The sequence below is a fragment of the Acinonyx jubatus genome, chromosome A1, assembly GCF_027475565.1.
Source record: "Acinonyx jubatus isolate Ajub_Pintada_27869175 chromosome A1, VMU_Ajub_asm_v1.0, whole genome shotgun sequence".
Classification (NCBI taxonomy): Eukaryota; Metazoa; Chordata; class Mammalia; order Carnivora; family Felidae; genus Acinonyx; species Acinonyx jubatus.
In genome coordinates, this window is record NC_069380.1 from 8,859,025 (window position 1) to 8,878,187 (window position 19,163).

The 19,163-nt window shown below is 47.5% G+C and overlaps 1 protein-coding gene and 1 pseudogene across 2 annotated transcripts in view; one reads left to right on the forward strand and one right to left on the reverse strand.

The window, feature by feature from the left end:
• SLC7A1 (solute carrier family 7 member 1) overlaps positions 1–10,264 on the reverse strand; it is a 79,632-nt gene extending 69,368 nt beyond the window's left edge. The window contains exon 1 of one of the 2 annotated variants that reach the window (XM_027064623.2): positions 10,238–10,264. The gene's annotated coding sequence lies outside the window, so the exon portion shown is untranslated. Of the gene's footprint in view, positions 1–157; positions 1,174–10,237 lie in introns of those variants that run through there. The other variant, XM_053212512.1, reaches the window with a different exon arrangement.
• Positions 10,265–17,626: 7,362 nt separating this feature from the next.
• LOC106985539 (transmembrane protein 126A-like) lies at positions 17,627–18,513 on the forward strand (annotated as a pseudogene).
• The last annotated feature ends 650 nt before the right edge of the window (positions 18,514–19,163 follow it).

Here is a 19,163-nt window from a genome sequence, read left to right on the forward strand (position 1 = left end):
GTCTGAAAGCCTCCACCCTCAGGAGAACCACTGTGCGGGCACGACCAGCCCTATCCCAAACACAGCCTGAAGGAAGCCTTCCCAAAGACCAGGTTTCCAGAACCCTGTGTGGAGGGCAGGTGGAAAGGCAGCCAGCACAGCTCTGAAAACTAAGTACCTGTGTCCTTCTGATAAGAACGAAACGTATCACCAGAGAGAGGTATGGGCAGCTGGAACATTCATCCTCCCTGCAAAAAAATCACGACATCAGGGCCATTTTCAAAGCTAACCTACCTTGCAGGTAAGAATGCGACGCTGTGTCGTTAAAGAACTTATAAATTAGAAATCAGGACATCGTGTAGGTGTCTCTTGGTAGGACTGATGGTCGCAGATGAGACATCCTAGACAAATCAGGTAAAAGTTCTCAACAGGACAGGACAAGCCACTCTGATGGTACGTCAGCTACAGAGTATGTAAAAAGATGTTGTAATTCTACCCCATCTGTGAAAGTGCCTAATAGCCAACCCAGGACAAATTTAATATTCTGATACTCTAATTTCAACACAACAGGATTATTTCAAAACTAGAAATGTCAAAGTCACTCATTCGTAGCCGGATTGGTACTGAAGTACAAAATGTGGCACATATTTGTACCAAACAAAACCCCAAAATAAACCCCAAACAGAGATGCCAGGGCAAAAGTACAATAAAAATTTAAAAGATTTATTATTCTTTCCACCTGCCAAAATGTTACTATTTAGCCCAAAGACATTTCCTCCTTTAGAACACTACTGTTTCACTAATTATGAAAATATTTATTTAACAAATATTTGTGGAGCACCACTTTAGGTGCTACATACAGAGCAGTGAACAAACCAAAGTCCAATTTTAATAGTGTTTTCTTTCTGCACAAATACATAGACCTCAGATAAGATAACGCTGAACACAGAAAATTGTATCCAGACTTCACTTTCGCTTTCGACAGCAAAGTTTTTCCATAATATCAAATATTCTTTGAAAATACCATTTTTGGGAGCACCTGGATGGCTCAGTCAGTTCAGCGTCTGACTTCAGCTCAGGTCATGATCTCCCGGTTGGTGAGTTCGAGCCCCACATCGGGCACTGTGCTGACAGCTCAGATCCTGGAGCCTGCTTCGGATTCTTTGTCTTGCTCTCTCTCTGCCCCTCCCCTGCTCACCCTCTGTCTCTCTGTCTCTCTCTCAGAAGTAAACATTAAAAAAAGAAAGAAAGAAAATACCATTTTTGGGGCACGTAGACGGCTCAGTCGGTTAAGCATCCAACTCTTGATTTCGGCTCAGGTCATGATCTCACGGTTCATGAATTCGAGCCCTGCATTGGGCTCTGCGCTGACAGTGCAGAGCCTGCTTGGGATTCTGTCTCCCTTTCTCTCTACCTCTCCCTCTCTCCTGTGCTCTCTCTCTTTCTCTCTCAAAATACATAAATACATAAAAAAAAAAAAAACACACACACACATTTTCATTGGCTACGTAATATTCCATCCTACATGGTGTCATAATTTACCAAAAGACATTTCTAAATGCTTACCACAAGACAAAAATACAAACAAGAGACACAGCCAAATATAGCATGTAAAACCTAGATTTAGGACCTTAGGTAGGGGAGACAAATACAATCTTACCAACCCACAGACCCCGGGCAGTGGACGTCGACACGGCGACACCTTCTTCACCTCGCACCACATGAAGGTCTAATTTGTGAATCTCCCTTTATAAGCCTCACTCCCTCTTTGATCCAAGAGAACATTGTCTGCACAGAACAATACGTTTTCATTTCAATTTCCCTTCTTTTCAGGAAAGGAAATGTTTGCACTTCAAAGGGCTTCTTTGAAGAGCAGCCCTCCGGGTCCTGGCCCATCCAGGTTAGGAGTTCCGTGGCCTCAGCGGGGTGTCTACTATCTGGGCGTCTGCCCACCCTGTCACCCTCAAGGCCAGCTCCTTCAAGGAGAGGGTCTGGTGCAGGAGAAGAAAAAATAAACACATGGAAAAATACTTGAGGCTTTTGATCACGCCCTTCAGAAGCCCTTTTTCACACATAATGTAGGTTTACAGCTCAGGGAAACCGAGGTCCACAGGATGGGAAGCCGTGGACGTCGCAGCTTCTTGGAACAAAACCACTCAGCAAAGTCCCCTTCAGGGCCAGGAAAAAGTGAGCCCCTTTCAGTTACTGCTGGTAATGACTAAGGGTGTGGCCTGGATAAATGAAATGTGGGAGCAAGATCCACCCTTCACATGGAAGTTTTGGAACTTTCCCCCAGAAACTCGAGGGCAGCACAGTTACTAACAAAGAGCAAAATTCACAATGTAGAATTTCACCTCTGGGAGCCTAGGTGGCTCAGTGGGTTGAGTGTCCAACTCTTGATTTTGGCTCAGGTCATGATGCCAGGGTCGTGAGATCAAGCCCTGCATCAGGCTCCACACTGAGCACAGAGCCTGCTTAAGATTCTCTCTCCCCCACCTCTGCCCTCTCCCCTGTCCGTGCACTCTCTCTAAAATAAATTAAAAACTAAAAAAGAAGAAGAATTTGGCCCGATTTCTCCACTGGCCCACTCGTGGGGGCCCAAGAGGTTCAACAACAGGCAAGCCTAACAACCATGTTAAATAACCACAAATTATCTGCCAAGCGGCCAGTGCCATTTCTTGGATCGAGGCCCCGTGCCCAACCTCCCCTTCTGCCAAGTCTAGGAAGTCAGGGGTACATAGCGGACAAGAGAAGACCTGCAACATTTCTTTTCAAGTCTTGAACAAGTTCTGGGTATATGCTAAGGATCTCCACTCTTGCCTACCCCGAGGTGGTTCAGTTCAGCTGCTCAGGGGGGCGACTGCCCAAGAAGTGGGCAGGAGCAAGAAAGATTCCACTCTGCCCAGCTCCAGACAGGGAGCCCGCTCCTCCTCACAGCCCAAGGACGCCATGGGCTCCTGCCCTGGGTGTCTGGGGTGCGGGTCTGGGTGACCAGGTCACCCTGAGTGGAAGTCTTCCACTCACCTTTCTGCAAGCCCCTTACCTAGCCTGGGGCTAAGCTCCTGCGCTGGAATAACAAATGGTTTTTGTTTTCCCGTTCTCTTCTATTTTTCTGGTTTCCAAATTTTTCGCAATGAGCATTCTAACACTCAGAAACAATTTTTCTTAAAGAGCCTTATGAGATTGGAGTGCCTGCATGGCTCAGTCGACTAAGGGTCAGACTTTGGCTCAGGTCATGATCCCATGGCTGGTGAGTTCGAGCCCCACATCAGGCTCTCTGCTGTCAGCAAGAGCCCGCTTAGGATCCCCTGTTCCCCCCCACCCCAGGCCTGTCCTGTGTGCACTCTCTGTCTCTCAAAAATAAACAAACATTTTCTAAAAAGAGGCTTATGAGAAATTTAGACCACAGTTCCTTTGAAAGATCCCCTCCCATACACACTAAAGTCATATACACTTTTATGCATCTACACATCAATTATATGTAGAGAGAGATGGCTATAAAGGACATTATCTGGACAAGTGAAAGTTGAATACGGACCGTGGACTAGATAGCAACGTGTATCAAATGTGTATCAATGTTCAGTTTCCTGATTCAGATAACATACTGTGGTCATGCAAGAAAACATCCTTATTCTTAGGAAATACACACTGAAGGATGTAGGGGTAGGGTAAATAAAAGGCCTGAGGTCTTCAGCTTATTCTCAAATCACTCAGGAAAAAAAACCGCATATAGGTGTGTGCAGACAGATCAATGGAGATAAAGCCATAGATACCTACATAGAAGAATAGAAGGAAAAAGTTAAAGAATGGGTTAATTTAAGAAAGGGGTACACAGGGCTTCCTTGTACTACTGCAACTTTTAAGTTTGAAACGTTATACAAACAAGGTGGGGAGACCACAGGAGAAATGGAGAAAGGCAGGAGGGGGTTGGAACACTTCCCTCCCTCCACCTGCCAGCTTCATGGCCCTGGCTGCTACCCTGCCTGGGACAGCCAGCCTCAGCACACTAATCAACAGAGTCAAGACCTGGGTCTCCAGAAGGCGGCCGACTTCGTCCCACACGCCGTCCCTGGTTCCCACAGAGGGCTCTCCTCGAGCCAAGACGGCTGGACGTGCAGGAGTAAAACAGGGCTCTCCCGTGGCCTGGGCGGCAAGTCCCATATCCATTCTGCTCCAGTGACGAGGATGCCAAACTGCGACCCAGGGAGACCGCGGCCCTCCTGACGTCCGACACCCACGCCGGCTCCCCGTCTGGACACCTCCCTGCACAGCTGTCCGGGGCACCAGAGCTCCAGCCGTGCCACGAACACAGGGCTCCGCTCTGGGCACAGAGGGGGGAAAGCGCTGTGTTCCAGGCCAGCAGGAGTGGAGGAAAAGCAGGGCACCGTCCAGTGGCACGGCGGGCTCCGCAGCTCCGGGACTGGCTCAGAAACAAGCGGGGTGTGGGGCTGAGCGGCCGCGGGGGCCCAGGCTGAAACCTCAGGCCTGGCACTGCCTGCTGCGTGTGCGTGCCAGAACGCGGTCCCAGGAGAGGCCGGGGCCCGTAGAGGCTGCCGTGCACAGCCCTAAGGCACACTGAAGGTCGGGACTCTGAGCCGGGCCCCTAGGGGTCCAATCCTCACTCTGCCACCGACTGCCCGAGCGCGTGCCTGTGGGCGACTTGCATCACTTCTCAGGGCTTCCGTTTCCCATCTCTCAAAATAGTGGCATCAACCTCACTGGGCGGCTGTGAGGATTCCGTGAAGACATAAAATGCCAAGTACACAGTGAGTACTCACTACGCGCTTGTGATTCTTCATCTTACCCTGCCCTGGGCCTCTCCCTTCCTTCCTATTTGATGTAACAGACTCTGGCTAATGGTACTTGGTAGACAGATAAGAAGACACAGAAGAAAAGAACATTTCCAAGCTGACCTTAAGATGGGAAGACAACAGTTACAACACCGCGATGAAGCAACAGTAAGAGCGGGTAAGAGCGGGTTTGCGCCCTTCCCTCCCACTGCTGCCCCCCCCCCGAAGCGTCCACCACGTCCACCCCAAGGCACTTAGGGGATCCCACGTTGCCACCTCAAGGAAGAGAGGAAATAAGGTGGAAAACAGAGATGGCTCTAACTGTTTGGCTACGGTTTTCAAACTCAAAGCCGTCAGGGTAATTTGGACAAAATATGTGGGGGATCAGGATGACTGACGAGGGCAGATCACCCCAGCACGCACGCGCACACACACCCACACTGTTACTCACATACGCGTGCACACACGGACACACACCAGCAAGCACCGAGAATGAGGCTGTGAGCTCCGCTTTCCAGAGGGACAAGGAGTGGCTAAACCCAAAGTGCGTGGATCTGACATCTAAAGGAACCTGACCTCCAACACACCCAGAGCAGTCCCTGATCCCCAGAGGGCTTATGGCTGCAAGGTCACCGGGGCAGGCAGAGCCAACACAGCCCCAGAGACCGTGGTTCCTCCCCGCCATATCTCCCTTCCCCATTGTAGCAAAAAGGCCACAGAATGACCTCAACTGTAAAAGGACAGTGGTAGAGACCGCCCTCCAGGTCTAAAGGGGACAATGATACAGGAACTAAGGTCATATCCACAGATCCTAGACCTGGGTCAGCAGATGCCTCAAAATCTCAATGTCCCCCCAAAACCTTGGCACTATGTCCGAGCCCTGCAATACAGACACAATTGCAAGGGAAAGGGACTATGTTTTAACCCCCTGGCAAAGTGGGAGACTGAAACAAACTTGTCCTAGGAATTACTTTTCTCCACACCTAAATCAAAGAACTGAGCTTTCTGTCCAGTGTAATAGTTACCATTTATTTGAAGCACTTGGTATGTATCAGAAGCCGTGTCAAGTACATAACATAGATTACCTCATTTAAATCCTCTCAATCCTACAAGGTTGGCACTAAGAGCCGATTAGTACGCCAACAATATGGAAAAGACTTTAAGTGTGAAAAATACGATAGGAAAGGCACTTATCCTGTAAGCAGACCGCACTCCAGGACCCAGAACTTTCTGCCTGACAAGACCCATGGCATCTCCTTTGACCCCGCAGTGCATGGCCCCGTGGGGAACTCAGGGTGGCCACGCAGAGCAGAAGCTACCCCCCTGCAGCCAGAGTCTCTAGACCACCTGCTAAGTGGTCTCTACAATGGAGAACTCGCTACGCATGGAGAACACAGCATGCAGGTCCCATTCCTAAACAAACGGGAAAATATTTAGTTGTTCTCACAGTCAAGAACGTTATCTGAACAAATATTCTGGAGAAAGCACTATAGCAGAAATGTGGAATGTTAAGGAAACACAACCGCCCATGCCCTCTGCGCCTCCAGAAAAAGGGAGAGAAGGCTGACAATCCACTCAGGAAACAGGGAGAGAGGATACAGAACTACACAAGGCCCAACTAAGGGACACTCTTTCTTCTACCTCCAGAAAAGTCCACCTGGCAGCAGCCTTTGAAGGCTTCCCTGAGCTTGACTTCTGGTTCCCATAATCAGAATAATAGACTGGTAATAGAAAGAACTTACTCCACGGAAGAAATCTAAATGTATTGATTTGGGACCTTTACTCTTCTAAAGTACACTATGGAACTCATAGTTTGTGAGCTTCTTTGCTGTGAGGCCGAAGGAAGGCTTCCCCAGTCTGTGGATGGAGCAGGTCTACAGAGTTGGGAGAGTCTAAATGCTCTGGGAGCTGCACGCAGAGTAGCAAAGCGAGGACTCCAGAAGCCTAGGGTTGGTACTACTCGTCCTGGGCTCCCCAAAGCAACCTCCTTCAGGGCACATCATCTCAGGCTCCACTGAAGCTGTAAAGGCCTCTAACCACACACGGCTCTAACGTGTTTACCCAGTTTGTTCACCAAATGTACGATCTGGTAGTCCGAACAGTTACTGACAATCAACAGAGGAGGAAAGCCAAAGAACAGACACTGGGTGTGGCAGGATGGGTCAACTCTATGCCAGAATCAATCCTAATGTCCAGAAAGGTCTTTCCTACAGCCTATGCTTCTGGGAGGAATGAATCCAAACCAATGGGTAAGGTAAAGGGCTTCACTCACAGCTCTGCCAATGCGTATCTGAAGGAATGCCTTTAGAATGGAATGAACACATTTAGCAGTCCACCAAATCGTTTTACCAATCTGTCGCCCATTCTTCTGACCCACAGGTGGCAAATGCACTAAACCTCCCGTGATAAATCAGGGCGCAGTTTGAACAACTGCAGGGGTGCTTATATTCAAAGCTTCTTTGGAGTCAGCATTGGGGATGGGGGGGGGGAGGGTGGATTATGGAGAAAGAGAAAAGAAAAGCCCCTAAAGCTTACTACAAGGCTGTTAATCTGCCACGAAAGATGGTACTACTCTATCCTGTGACTGGAAGAGACCTAAATCGTTGTGCTGGATAGAACCTTGGCTGGGGATCCGATGCCAGTGACCCAAGAATGAAAAAGGACGCACACCCCACATGGCAGGGGTCCCCATCCCGGCAGTGGGACGAACCCACGGCCAAGGTGTCCACTGGAGGGTGGTAGGGAAGCACAGGGAGTCTGCAAGCACAAGGAGATCCCCCAGTTTAGGTGTGAGCCAGCAAGAAAGCTAGGTAAAAAGGAAGATGGTCACCAACCTGGGAGAGGTGGCTGTGACACAGTCATGCATTTGTGAGAAGGGGCCCCAAGAGGACAGATCTAGTTCAGCTCTGCCCCTTGAGGATGGAAATATCTAAAAACGGTCAGTTGTGACTTAAGGAAAAAAAAAAAACAAAAAGGGCCTTCCCAACATGCTCTTTCCTCTGCCTTCCCCCTCCCGTTAATACGGCAGTTCTGCTCCTTGGAACTGTATTTAACTTCTTTCACACCACACATGGAAGCCACTGGCCAAGCCTGTTGAGTCTCCCTTTAAAATCTACAGATGGAACAAGGAGATAAGTCTAGAGCTGGGGCAGAACTCAACCACCTCAGGTGTCTACCATCTCCACCCCAGTCCAAGTCGCCACCACCTCTCAAGGAAACGACATATGGCCACTCTCTCTTCTGCACAAATAACCTGGAGCTGGATTTTATTCCAGACTTAAGTTACACAAGTCTCTGAACTGGTCTCCAGGCTTCTATGCCTGCCTACTTCCCCCCCACCTCTGTCTCTTCTTCACAAACATTTCAAGTAATCCTCTGATGGTTCCCCGCTTCATCTAAAGTAAAGCAGAGTCCTCATGGTCCATGAGATCTGCCCTCGACTGGAACAAGGCAGTGGTAGAGACAGCCCCCAGGCCCAAAGAAGCCAATGACACAGAAAAACACTAGGGTCCCATCCACAGGTCCTGCCTGGAGTGAGGACCAAGAACCAGGTGGAATGATGAATAACTACATGATGCCTATGGGTTAGAGGAAAATGTTTCTCTCTATGACAAGGACGGACTTATTCCTATTTCAAATTCCTCTCTAGGATTAATAAACCAGTACCTCCAAATACATAGTAATGAAAAGGGATTAATCCAGTTAGACACAATGCTGGCCTCTCCAACATAGTTACATTATTCTTACTTGCCTTAGGCAAAAAGAAACTCCAGACTAGAACAATCAATAAACATGTATTTTTACCAAATATAATTAATATGTGTCTTAGAATTCAAGCTCCCCAAGGTCAGCAATCTTGTCTTCCAAGCCTTTCCCGCTACAGCAAATAGTTATACACATAAGAGCACTCAGGTGGCTCAAATCCAGATTCAAACAACCGCGTACATTTCTGATCTCTATGAAGTTTTGTCCTGTTAGTCAGAACTCCTTCAACACTCTTTAGATTTCTTTATAATGACCAAATCTGATCTTAATATGCTAAACCTTTAGAAACTATTTTAAGCCATTGTTGACTTTGTTCCCTAACTTCTATTCTGATTGTGTGTGACTTAAATGAGACCTTTTGTTTTAATGACAGAGGGTGTGTTCATATAAAAATAACGATAATTTCCACTGAGACCAACTAAAAATATCAGGGGAATAAATGTATCATGGTTTCCTATTATCTGAACCAAACATAAAGGACAAGAAATGTTACGATAACTCCCTAATAAATTATAATTCCAATTAAAGACAATGAGGAAATTCAACCACAGGCCAAACGTACACAGTTCTGCCCGGTCAAATTTTAAAGAGCACATTTTTAGGGAAATACACCAGGGACTGAAATCCCAACCCTCTCCTCCTGTAACTAAAGCTGCAATAAAACACAACCGTAGGTTAATTCTATAGGAGAGCCTGACCCTGTGTATTGGGAGGTGTAGTTTTCTTGCTGAAGGCACATGTCTGTATCCTAATCTTAAGTCAAACAGCACTCCTATCTCCCACACTCGCTGAAAAGAGGAAGGAGCTAAAATAAAATAGCACGCTGCTGTAGTACTACAGCCTCACGGCTGCTCTGTGTACACACAGGTTTAGAACGCCTGCCTGACCTGCTCCGTCTGGGACTTTCTACTACGCAGAAAGGAACACACTGCGAATAGGTTGTCTTTATTAAGCCGGAAGAACTTCCTCTCGCTCCAAACCATCTGGAAGGCTTGAAGAACTCAGCCTTCGCAGGTCAAATCTAGTCACGAGGAAGCCCACCCAGGGGGGGCGGAACTTGCCCGAAATAACCCTGGAGACTCAGACAAGAGGTGTAGACGGGCCGGGGAGTGACACGAGGTCTAGGGAAGAGAGGTGGGCGCCGCAGGCAGGGTGCGGGGGTGAACCGCTGTCCCCAGCCGGGCCACCTGCCGCGGGACCACCCCTCGCGGCCGCAGGGCGGGCTCCCACCGCTGCGATGACACATCTCGGACCTCGTGGCGGGGCGGGGTGCTCCGCTCCGCGCCATGTAAGGGCAGGCCTCCGGATGCCTCCCGGGCCGGCCCGCGTGCCCGCTCCGGCTCTCGCCCCCTGCCCACCCCGACCACCCCGAGCGTCCCGGCGCGGGGTCGCTGGCCGGCGCGCGCGCGGCCGGCATCACGGCGGCGCCGGGTCGTCCACGCTTACTCACTCGGTGTTGCATCATGCACCACACCGCGCCTTCAGGGAACCAAAATGGACTCCGGTGGAGGAGACAGCCGCATGGGCACCGGCCCCGCGCCCGCGCTGCCCTCGCCCACCCCGGAGGATGCCGGCGTCCCGGGCGCCCGCCCCTCCCCGCTCCCCGCGCCGCCCTCCCGCGGCCCCACGCGGCGCCGGGGGCCCCTCCAAGGTGACCCGGACCCGGGCAGCCGCCCTGGCGCCGGCGGGGGCCGGGCACTCACCGCGGCGGCGGGCGGGCGGGCGGGCGGACTGCCGGTGGCAGGATGCGGACCAGTCCTCCGAGGGACTCAGGCACGCGCGGCCGGACGACGGCGGCTCGGACGGAGGCGCGGCGCGCGGGGAGCGGGAGCTGCGGTGAGCGGATGCCGGCTGGCCTCGCGCCCCGCGCGGCAGATGACCGGAGGCTCACACCTGCCCGCGTTGACTGAATGGAGCGTGGAGGGCGGGCGGGCTCCGGCGCCGGGTTTCATCAGCCGTGCGCCCGGCCCCCCGCCCCTAGCGCCCGCCCCCGGGCCCTGGCAGCCTCGGGCCCGCTCGCGCGCGTCACCGCCGGGCACCAATGGGAGTGAGGCGCGGTGGCGGCGGCGGGGCCCGGGGCGGCGGCCGGGGCGGGGCGGGGGGCGGGGCGGGGCGTCTTCGCGCCCTGCGCCCGGACCTGGGGTTCCCCCGGCGGGCTGGCCGGCCGGGCGGTGCCTCCTGGAGCTTTCGCGGCTGCCCCGCCCTCTTGTTGCCATAGCCCAGCCAATCGGAGCACGCGGCGCGACCGCATCCTCCCGTCCTCTGACAGCCCGTCCGCGCGGGCCAGGGCTAGTGCCGCAGGCTCTGCAGTGCCACCCCGAGCGAAGCTGACACCGAGCTCGAGTCCAGTGTTCCTTTTCCAGAAATGAAACATCTGAGAGGCACTTCAAGGTTTCGTTTTGTTTGGTTCTTAATAAATCTTCATTTCTTTGTCATTGGATTGTTTTATCATTTGCTATTCCTGTGTTTTTAATAAGCAACTTATCCTCACCCTTTGCCAGGAAGCCTGAATCTGCCTGGGTCCCTTAGCAGTAGGACAAGCACACCTGACCGGGTGGCTTGATCACAGCGGCTTACTTCCAGAGTTACTCTTCCGGAGATGGCAAAAACTTTAGAACCTAACCCCACAGTGCTCACCTAACAAGCTCCCTGTTTACTGTCTCTCTTTGCTGCAAAAACCCACGCAAGAATCACAGCCTATAAAGATACAGTAATCTGTGACACGGGAGACATGAACGGGTCAGAGAATCCCGCCAGCCTCCTAACTTTGTAAGAAAACAGAAAAACGATAGCAGTGTTCATGACCTTGGAATCCTTTCCACACCTTCTAAACACACCCCCTTCAGAAAGGTTTTAATGAACACACAGAAATGGGCTAATACTGGTAATGCACTGTGAACAGTGTTTGGTGTCCTAATAAGCAACTAGGTGTGTGTTGTTTCAAAACGAATTTCAGTTTCAGCTGTACGGTGCTGAAACCACCTGCTGGGGTTGCATTATGGAGGTCTCCCGTACTGGAGCTCTTCCTGAATCCCACACAGCTTCCTTCACTTGCTGATAATGCCATCAAAGGATGTCCCCTTCCCACAGAAGGAAGCCTGGTGTGATTCAGGGACCATCCTCTTTGCCTTTGCACCAGATCCGGATTTTAATCTGAATTCTACCATTTGCTGTGTGGTCTTCTTTGAGCTATTCCACCTCTGTTTGGAGCATCTAAACCTTATGTTCTTTTTTTTTTTTTTTTAAACCCTATATTCTTATCAGAAGTCTATCCCTTAGTGTTTGAAATATGACTGTGGGATTTTTTTTTTAAGACTCTTGGCAGTAAAATAGAATTTAGAAGGCTGTAGAGGTGCCCTGCTTGGACAACACAGAGAGGGTACATACAGTTAAGACGTGTACATTCTAAAAGCAAGTATTTCAGGCCCTGATGGGGGAGAACTTATCCCAGGGGATTTTTAGCACTGTGCTCAGTTTAGCAATCCAACCCAGCAGGCTTTGTCATCAGGAGGACAATAGGAGACCCTCAACGACAAGGCCCATAAGCAAGCAACTTCCTGGCAAAAAGGATTCCAGGGAAAGAACAAATATGCTCAAGGTCTCAGCAAAAAGGGGAAAAGCGTTAAAAAAAAAACAAACTGGCTGAATGTTTTCAGTAAAGCTAAATTTCAGGCAGGTTAGGAGTCACACAGCAGGCCCAGAGGGACCAATGAGTGACAGGCAACCTTGATTAGAATCAAGGAGCAAATAAGCCATGATTTCAGAGACCATTAAGGAAAGGAGATGCTTGAATTTAGGCCCTACAAAGCATCTTAGAAAGTTAAGCTTGACAGACCAGGTCCCAGCCTAGCACCATCAGGTAGCATGGAGATACAGAAAGTGTAGAGAATCAGAGTCAGACAGATGGGGTTTTCACGTCTACCTCTTCTTCCTGCTAGCTGCTGGCCGGGGGAAATTGTGTTTGTCCTCTCTCGGCCTCAGTTTCCCCAACTTCAAAGTAAGGATTTTACTACCTGCTGGATACGCGCAACTTTGTGGTGAGAATGAAAAATACGTATTCAGGAAAGCTGGGGGGAAAAAAGAAAAATACGTATAAAGGTAGAACGGAAAAGAGATCCCAGAAATAGATCCACAAAACAGTCAACTGATCTTTGACAAAGAGGCAAACGCAATCCAGTGGAGAGAGGATAGTCTCTCCAGCGAATGGTACTGAACAACTGGACAGCCGCATGCAAAAAAAAAAAAAAACACCACCAATCTAGACACAGACCTTACACCTTTCACAACACTTAACTCAAGATAAATCACAGACCTAAGTGTAAAATGCAAAACGGTAAAACTGCTAGAACATAACAGAGGAGACAATCTAAGTGATCTTTAGGTTCAGTGATGACTTTTTTAGGTACAATGCCAAAAGCGTAATTCACAAAAGAAAAAATTGGGAAGTTGGACTTCATTAAAATTAAAACCCTCTGCTCTGTAAAAGCCACTGTTAAGAGAATGAAGAGACAAGCCATGGACTGGGAGAAAATCTTCGCAAAACACATACCTGATAAAGTACTGGTTCCCCACATATACAAAGAACTCTTAAAACTCAACAATGAGAAAACAACCCAATTTTAAAAATGGGCAAAACATCTGAACAGACACCTCACTGAAGAAGATATACAGATGGCAAATAAGCATATGAAAAGATACTTAACATTATACGTTGTTGGGAACTGCAAATTAAAACAACAATGAGATACTACTGCACATTCATTGACCAGCAAAAACCCCAAATGCCAAACCACCAAATGCTGGCAAGGGACAACTGGAATAGCGACTTTGGAAGACACTTTGGCAATTTCTCACAAAACTACACATAGCCCTGTCACGCAGGCCAGTAATTGCATTCCTTGGTATTTACCCAAGTGAGTTGTGTCTACACAAAAACCTACATATGAAAGTTTATAGCAGCTTTATTCGTAATTGCTAAAACTTGGGAGCACCCAAGATGCCCTTCAATAAGTGACTGGATAAATAAACTGTGGTACATCCAGTCAGTGGAATACTACTTCTTGACAAAAAGAAATGAGCTAGCAAGGCATAAAAGGACAAGGAGGAACATTAAAGGTATATTGCTAAGTAAAAGAAGCCAGTTTGAAAAGCAACATGCTGTATGACTCCAACTTCTGGAAAAAGCAAAATTATGGTGACAATAATAAGATCATTAGTTGCCAAGGGCTTGTGGGGGGAAGAGGGGAGAGGGGTGAATAGGTGAAGCACAGGGTATTTTAGGGCAGTGAAACTACTTTAAAGGCTACTGTAGTTGTGGATACATGTTATTATACATTTGTCAAAATCCCTAGAATGTACAACACAAAGGGTAAACCTTAACATAAACTATGAAATTTAGCTAATAATAAGAGTTCAAATATTGGCCCATCAACTATAGCAAAAGTCCCACACTAATTCAAGATGTTAATAATAAAAAACTGAATGGGGGGTAAGGGAGTATATGGGAATTCTCCATATATTCCCCTCAGATTTTTGTAAACCTAAAACTGTAGTATATATAGAAATACTGTACATAGTGTGTGTATATAGAAGTAAATTTATATAAATACCATGTATTATATACAGTATGATACTATGTAGTATAGTTATATATATTATTTATTATACATATAATTAGACTCTACCGTTGACCCTTGAACAAAATAGGGGTTGGGGCACCAAACTCCCTCCTCCCCCACCTACTGTACCCCCACACAGTCTAAGATATGTGTATAACTTTTGCCTCCCCCAAAAACTTTACTTATAGCCTACTATTGACTAGAAGCCTTACCTATAGCATCAACAGTCAATTAACATATATTTTGTATGCCCTATTTTCTCTAGCTTACAATAATGTAAGCTAGAGATCTGACTATTGGTTAGCTGACACTTAAAAGTAAGCTACATAAAAATGTTAGGAAGAAAATCATAAGGAAGAGGAAATACATTTTATGGGTACTGTAAAATATCCATTATGTGTGGATCTGCACTATTCAAACCTGCGTTGTTGAAGGATCAACTGTATATTATGTACATTTATATAAAATATAATTAAGGATAGATAGATAGATAGATAGATAGATAGATAGATAGATAGATAGACAGACTATATATAAAGCACCTGGTATAGGTCTACACATAGAAAGTATTCAGTTAAGGGGCGCCTGGGTGGCGCAGTCGGTTAAGCGTCCGACTTCAGCCAGGTCACGATCTCGCGGTCCGTGGGTTCGAGCCCCGCGTCGGGCTCTGGGCTGATGGCTCAGAGCCTGGAGCCTGTTTCCAATTCTGTGTCTCCCTCTCTCTCTGCCCCTCCCCCGTTCATGCTCTGTCTCTCTCTGTCCCAAAAATAAATAAACGTTGAAAAAAAAATTTAAAAAAAAAAGTATTCAGTTAATAATTATTATTAAGCAGATCAAGAAAACAGCCCGTTCGTTTTCCAGTGTTTCAAGACTGTGTAATGGATAGGTTAAGCACGTGGGCTCGGCAGTCAGAGAACATGGCTTCGAATCCTGGCTGTGCAACTGCTAAGTTACATATACTTAGGCAAATTAGTTCCTTTTCTCCCAGTTCTGCCTTCCTCATTTCTAAAATAAGGATTATGGTTCTGGTAATGAATAAACGATGATATGCACGCAAAGCATTTAGCAGCACAGCCGGCCCATAACGAATGCCCAGAGAACATCGCTATTCACTTCAACAACTAGACTGATTTGTGGGGTCAGGCAAAATACTAAATTGGAGCATTTCATCTTCTATAATAAAGGACTATTCTTACAACCAGACACTTTGCAGGAAAAGGCTGTCAGCTGGCCCTTCAAGAACTGAGGGGTAAACTGTCACCGCCCTGGTTCCCTGGGGGCCCGGGTGGGGAGGGAAAGGACACAGTTATTACTGCATTCTTCAGAGGACCTCTACTGTTACCTGGCCAGCTCCTTTCTGGACTTCTGGAACCAGCATTATCTCCTTTTCTGGGAGATTCTGCTCTTGTCCCTCCCAACCTCCCCTGCTATTGTGTCTTCAACGGGCACTACCATCTCACGGGGTCACCTCTGTCAGCACAGAAATGTTGTTGGGGTTGGGAGGCCCCTGATCCCAGCCGATCAATTCCTCCCTGGCTACAGTGAGGACTCATAGCGTGGGGGACAGATGACATGAATTGAGATCACCTTAGAAGCCGTCCCAAGCCCTTGAGGAATTAGAAGAAAGAGAAGTCTCTTTCCTCCTTGTCAGCAGAGCTAGACAGGGGTCAGCCAGGTGGCACCAGCAGCCACAGCAGCTGTGTGGAATTAGCCGGTCTGAGATGATGAAGTAGACACAAAGAAGTCTAAGGTGAGGGACGAAGTGAGTGCTAATAGTCCCCGTCCCGGTGCTCACTGGGGCTGCCCATCTGGGTAGAGATGCTCCTTTTTGCCAAAGCCATTTGTGTTGGGTCTCTGTCACTTATATCCAAAAGATTCCCAATTAATACAGCTTTCCTATCCCCAGGGCTTTCTACCCTGGGCCACATGGGAAGAATTTAGAGACACCTTGGCAAAATATTGCCCCTCCAGAAAAGACAGAGACATGCCTGACGCCCATTAGCATGGAAAAGTCCAGCCTTTGGGCTTAGAGGATCTGACTGCTGGTTAGCTGACAGAGAATGAAATCAGAACTCTGCCAAATTTTCAGGAGACCTTTGAAACCGGCTATATGCACCACTGTGTTATGGTAGAAAGTGCTTCTGTTCCACCACAAACACAGTGCGCCTACCCTCAAGCAGACACGTTGTCTTTCGCACAATGTACATCTTTGTAAGAATATGCAGCTGTAAGAAAATGGTGAGAGATGCCACACAGGTTTATGCCCATGTATATTTATCACGGGGTTATTGGCAATAGCAAAAGAAGAAAGTGCACAGAGGTCCAAATACAAATAATTGGTTAAATACACCCTGTTCCATTCATAAAATGAAACAGACTATTAAGCTGCCATTAAGTATCATGTTTTCAAATGGTAGTTAATGGTGTGGGAAGTACTCAGATTATGAGAATGGGATAGAATGTTTTTGTCTGAAAAACTGTATGTACACACACATACACCTATATTCACATATGTAAACATGTTATACATACATATCATAGATAATCAAGATGGAAACATGAAAATGTGGTCCCTAAGAGTTTTAATTGTTTTGTATACTTACTTACCTCAATATTCCACATCGAAAATTTGTAAGAAACTCAATAGCTGTTATTAAAAATCAGAACTGTAGCCCAGACATAAGATAAGATTCTGCCCCCAGCCCCATTTTCACCCCCAAATCTAGATAGTCAAAGAACACACACGCCTTCATTCTCAGCTCTCACTGATCTTTGTGGTTTGTCTAGAAACCAGCGCGGGCCTGCCATTCAGCTATTGACAAGCGTTGCAGGCATTTAGTGCCGGGGAACCAGAGAACCAGGGCAGGAGCTCTGAGACGTTGATGATGCCTTGTCTTCTCTGTACATATTTAAAATAAAAATATTGAAATAAATTTGAGGAAGTCTAACCATTTCCATTTTTCCCCCTACCGCTGTGATTCCCTTCAATTTTTTTTTTTTTCCGTAACATCACATTTTTTTTCAAACAAAAACCTTTTGGAGCCCCTGTTTAACTAGAGCCCTAGGCTTGGGCTCGCTTTGCCAGGCCAGCCCTCCAGTACTGACGTAAGCTCTAATCTGAGCCCTGGCGAGGTCACCACTGAGAGAGGAATCTTCCTCACTCACCTTCCCAGTTTAAATTTGTTTCAAATGTGGAGGCCAATGGTATATATTTCCTATCGGGTTTCCAAAGGGTTTGGAAGTTTTTTTGTGCTCCGTGAAAAAGTTTTTAACTAATCTTCCATACTTTTGCTGTGTCCTTTAACATACAAATGCTATATCCTTTGACATCTAAACTTGGGAAACACATGAGGACATTCTGGATTATACAGTGTTATGGACAAATTGTGCCCCCCTAAAATTCTCGAGTTGAAGCCCTAAACTACAAATCCTCAAAATTTGGATTGTGGCCCGTATTTGGAAATGGGCCTTTAAGGAGGCGATTAAATTAAATGAGGTCCTAATCCAATATGACTGGTATATTTATAAGAAAAGGAGATTAGAGAATACGGAGAGACACCAGGGAAGTGTGAGCCCAGAGGAGGGGCCATTTAAGGACACAGTGAGAAGACGGCCATCTACAAGCTTCAAAAGAAACTAAACTTGGACCCAAGTCACATGTCGGCCAAAGATGGCTGCACTCAGGCTAGTCAAGCAAAGGCTGGAGTGAGCCCCAGCATGGCCAAGGAAGCCCACTGGAGGCACCGGCTGTTGTGAGGAGAATATGAGGCCCCAGATGGAAAATCATGAACCAGATGATACTGTCAAGGAAAACTTAATTTTCTATATCATAACCAAAAAAATTAACCAACTCCCAGATGCAGAAAGGAATCTACTTGAACGTGGAAGAACGTATATTGGACACAATGCTGCTTCCTGTGGTCAAATAGCAAATAGTTTTTTGACACCTCTTAAGTGTGACACAGGCTCCTGTAGCTGCTGGCTTACCCGTGGCAGCGATCCCATTTTTGACAGCGCACACAGCTGATGGAGGCTTTGTAAGTCTACCTTTGAATACAGGGGACTTGAGCTGTGAAGCTGGTACCACAACACAGGGTGATTGGTTGGTCTTGTTTTTGGCGGTCTGTACTCTATTTTCTTGGCTATACCTGTGAATGGAGGCCCAGCGGCCAGGTAGGAATCAGCCCTGACACCAGAGACAGGAAACAACTTACTAGATTAGAATTTCTAAGCCTGGCTTTAGAAAGGTGTTATTTCCCATTTTGCTCCAGACTTCGTTTGCAGCAGACCCTGGGTCTAGACGATACAAGCGAAGTATAAAGCCTCTTCAGTTACCTGGCCCTGGCTTAGAGATTCAGTGACTGTTAAATAAACGTGTACATGAAAATAAAATTGTAATGTGTGGGGGGAAAAAAAAAAGAACAGGGGCACCTGGGTGGTTCAGACTGTTGAGTGTCCGACTGCAGCTCAGGTCATGATCTCGCGGTCTGTGAGTTCGAGCCCCACGTCGGGCTCAGAGCCTAGAACCTGCTTCGGATTCTGTGTGTGTGTCTCTCTCTCTTCCCCTCCCCCACTCATGCTCGCTCTCTCTCTCTCTCTCTCTCTCTCTTTCTCAAATAAATAAATAAATGTTGAAAGAAAGAAAGAAAGAAAGAAAGAAAGAAAGAAAGAAAGAAAGAAAGAAAGAAAGAAGACTAAAGCCTCTGGACTCTCAGGCTCCAGAACTGTGAGAGAAAAAATCTCTGCTGTTTAAGCCACCCAGCCCATGGTATTTAATTATGGAAGCCCTAGCAAATTAGTATATGGTGGAAATCATATTTTATTTTTATTTTTTTTAAGTTTGTTTATTTTGAGAGAGGGAGAGAAAAAGAGAGAGAGAGAGAAAGAGTTGGGGGGGCAGAAAGAGAGGGAGAGAGAGAGAATCCCAAGCAGGCTCTGCACCGTCAGCACAGAGCCCAATGTAGGGCTCAATCTTACAAACCGCGAGATCATGACCAGAGCTGAAATCAAG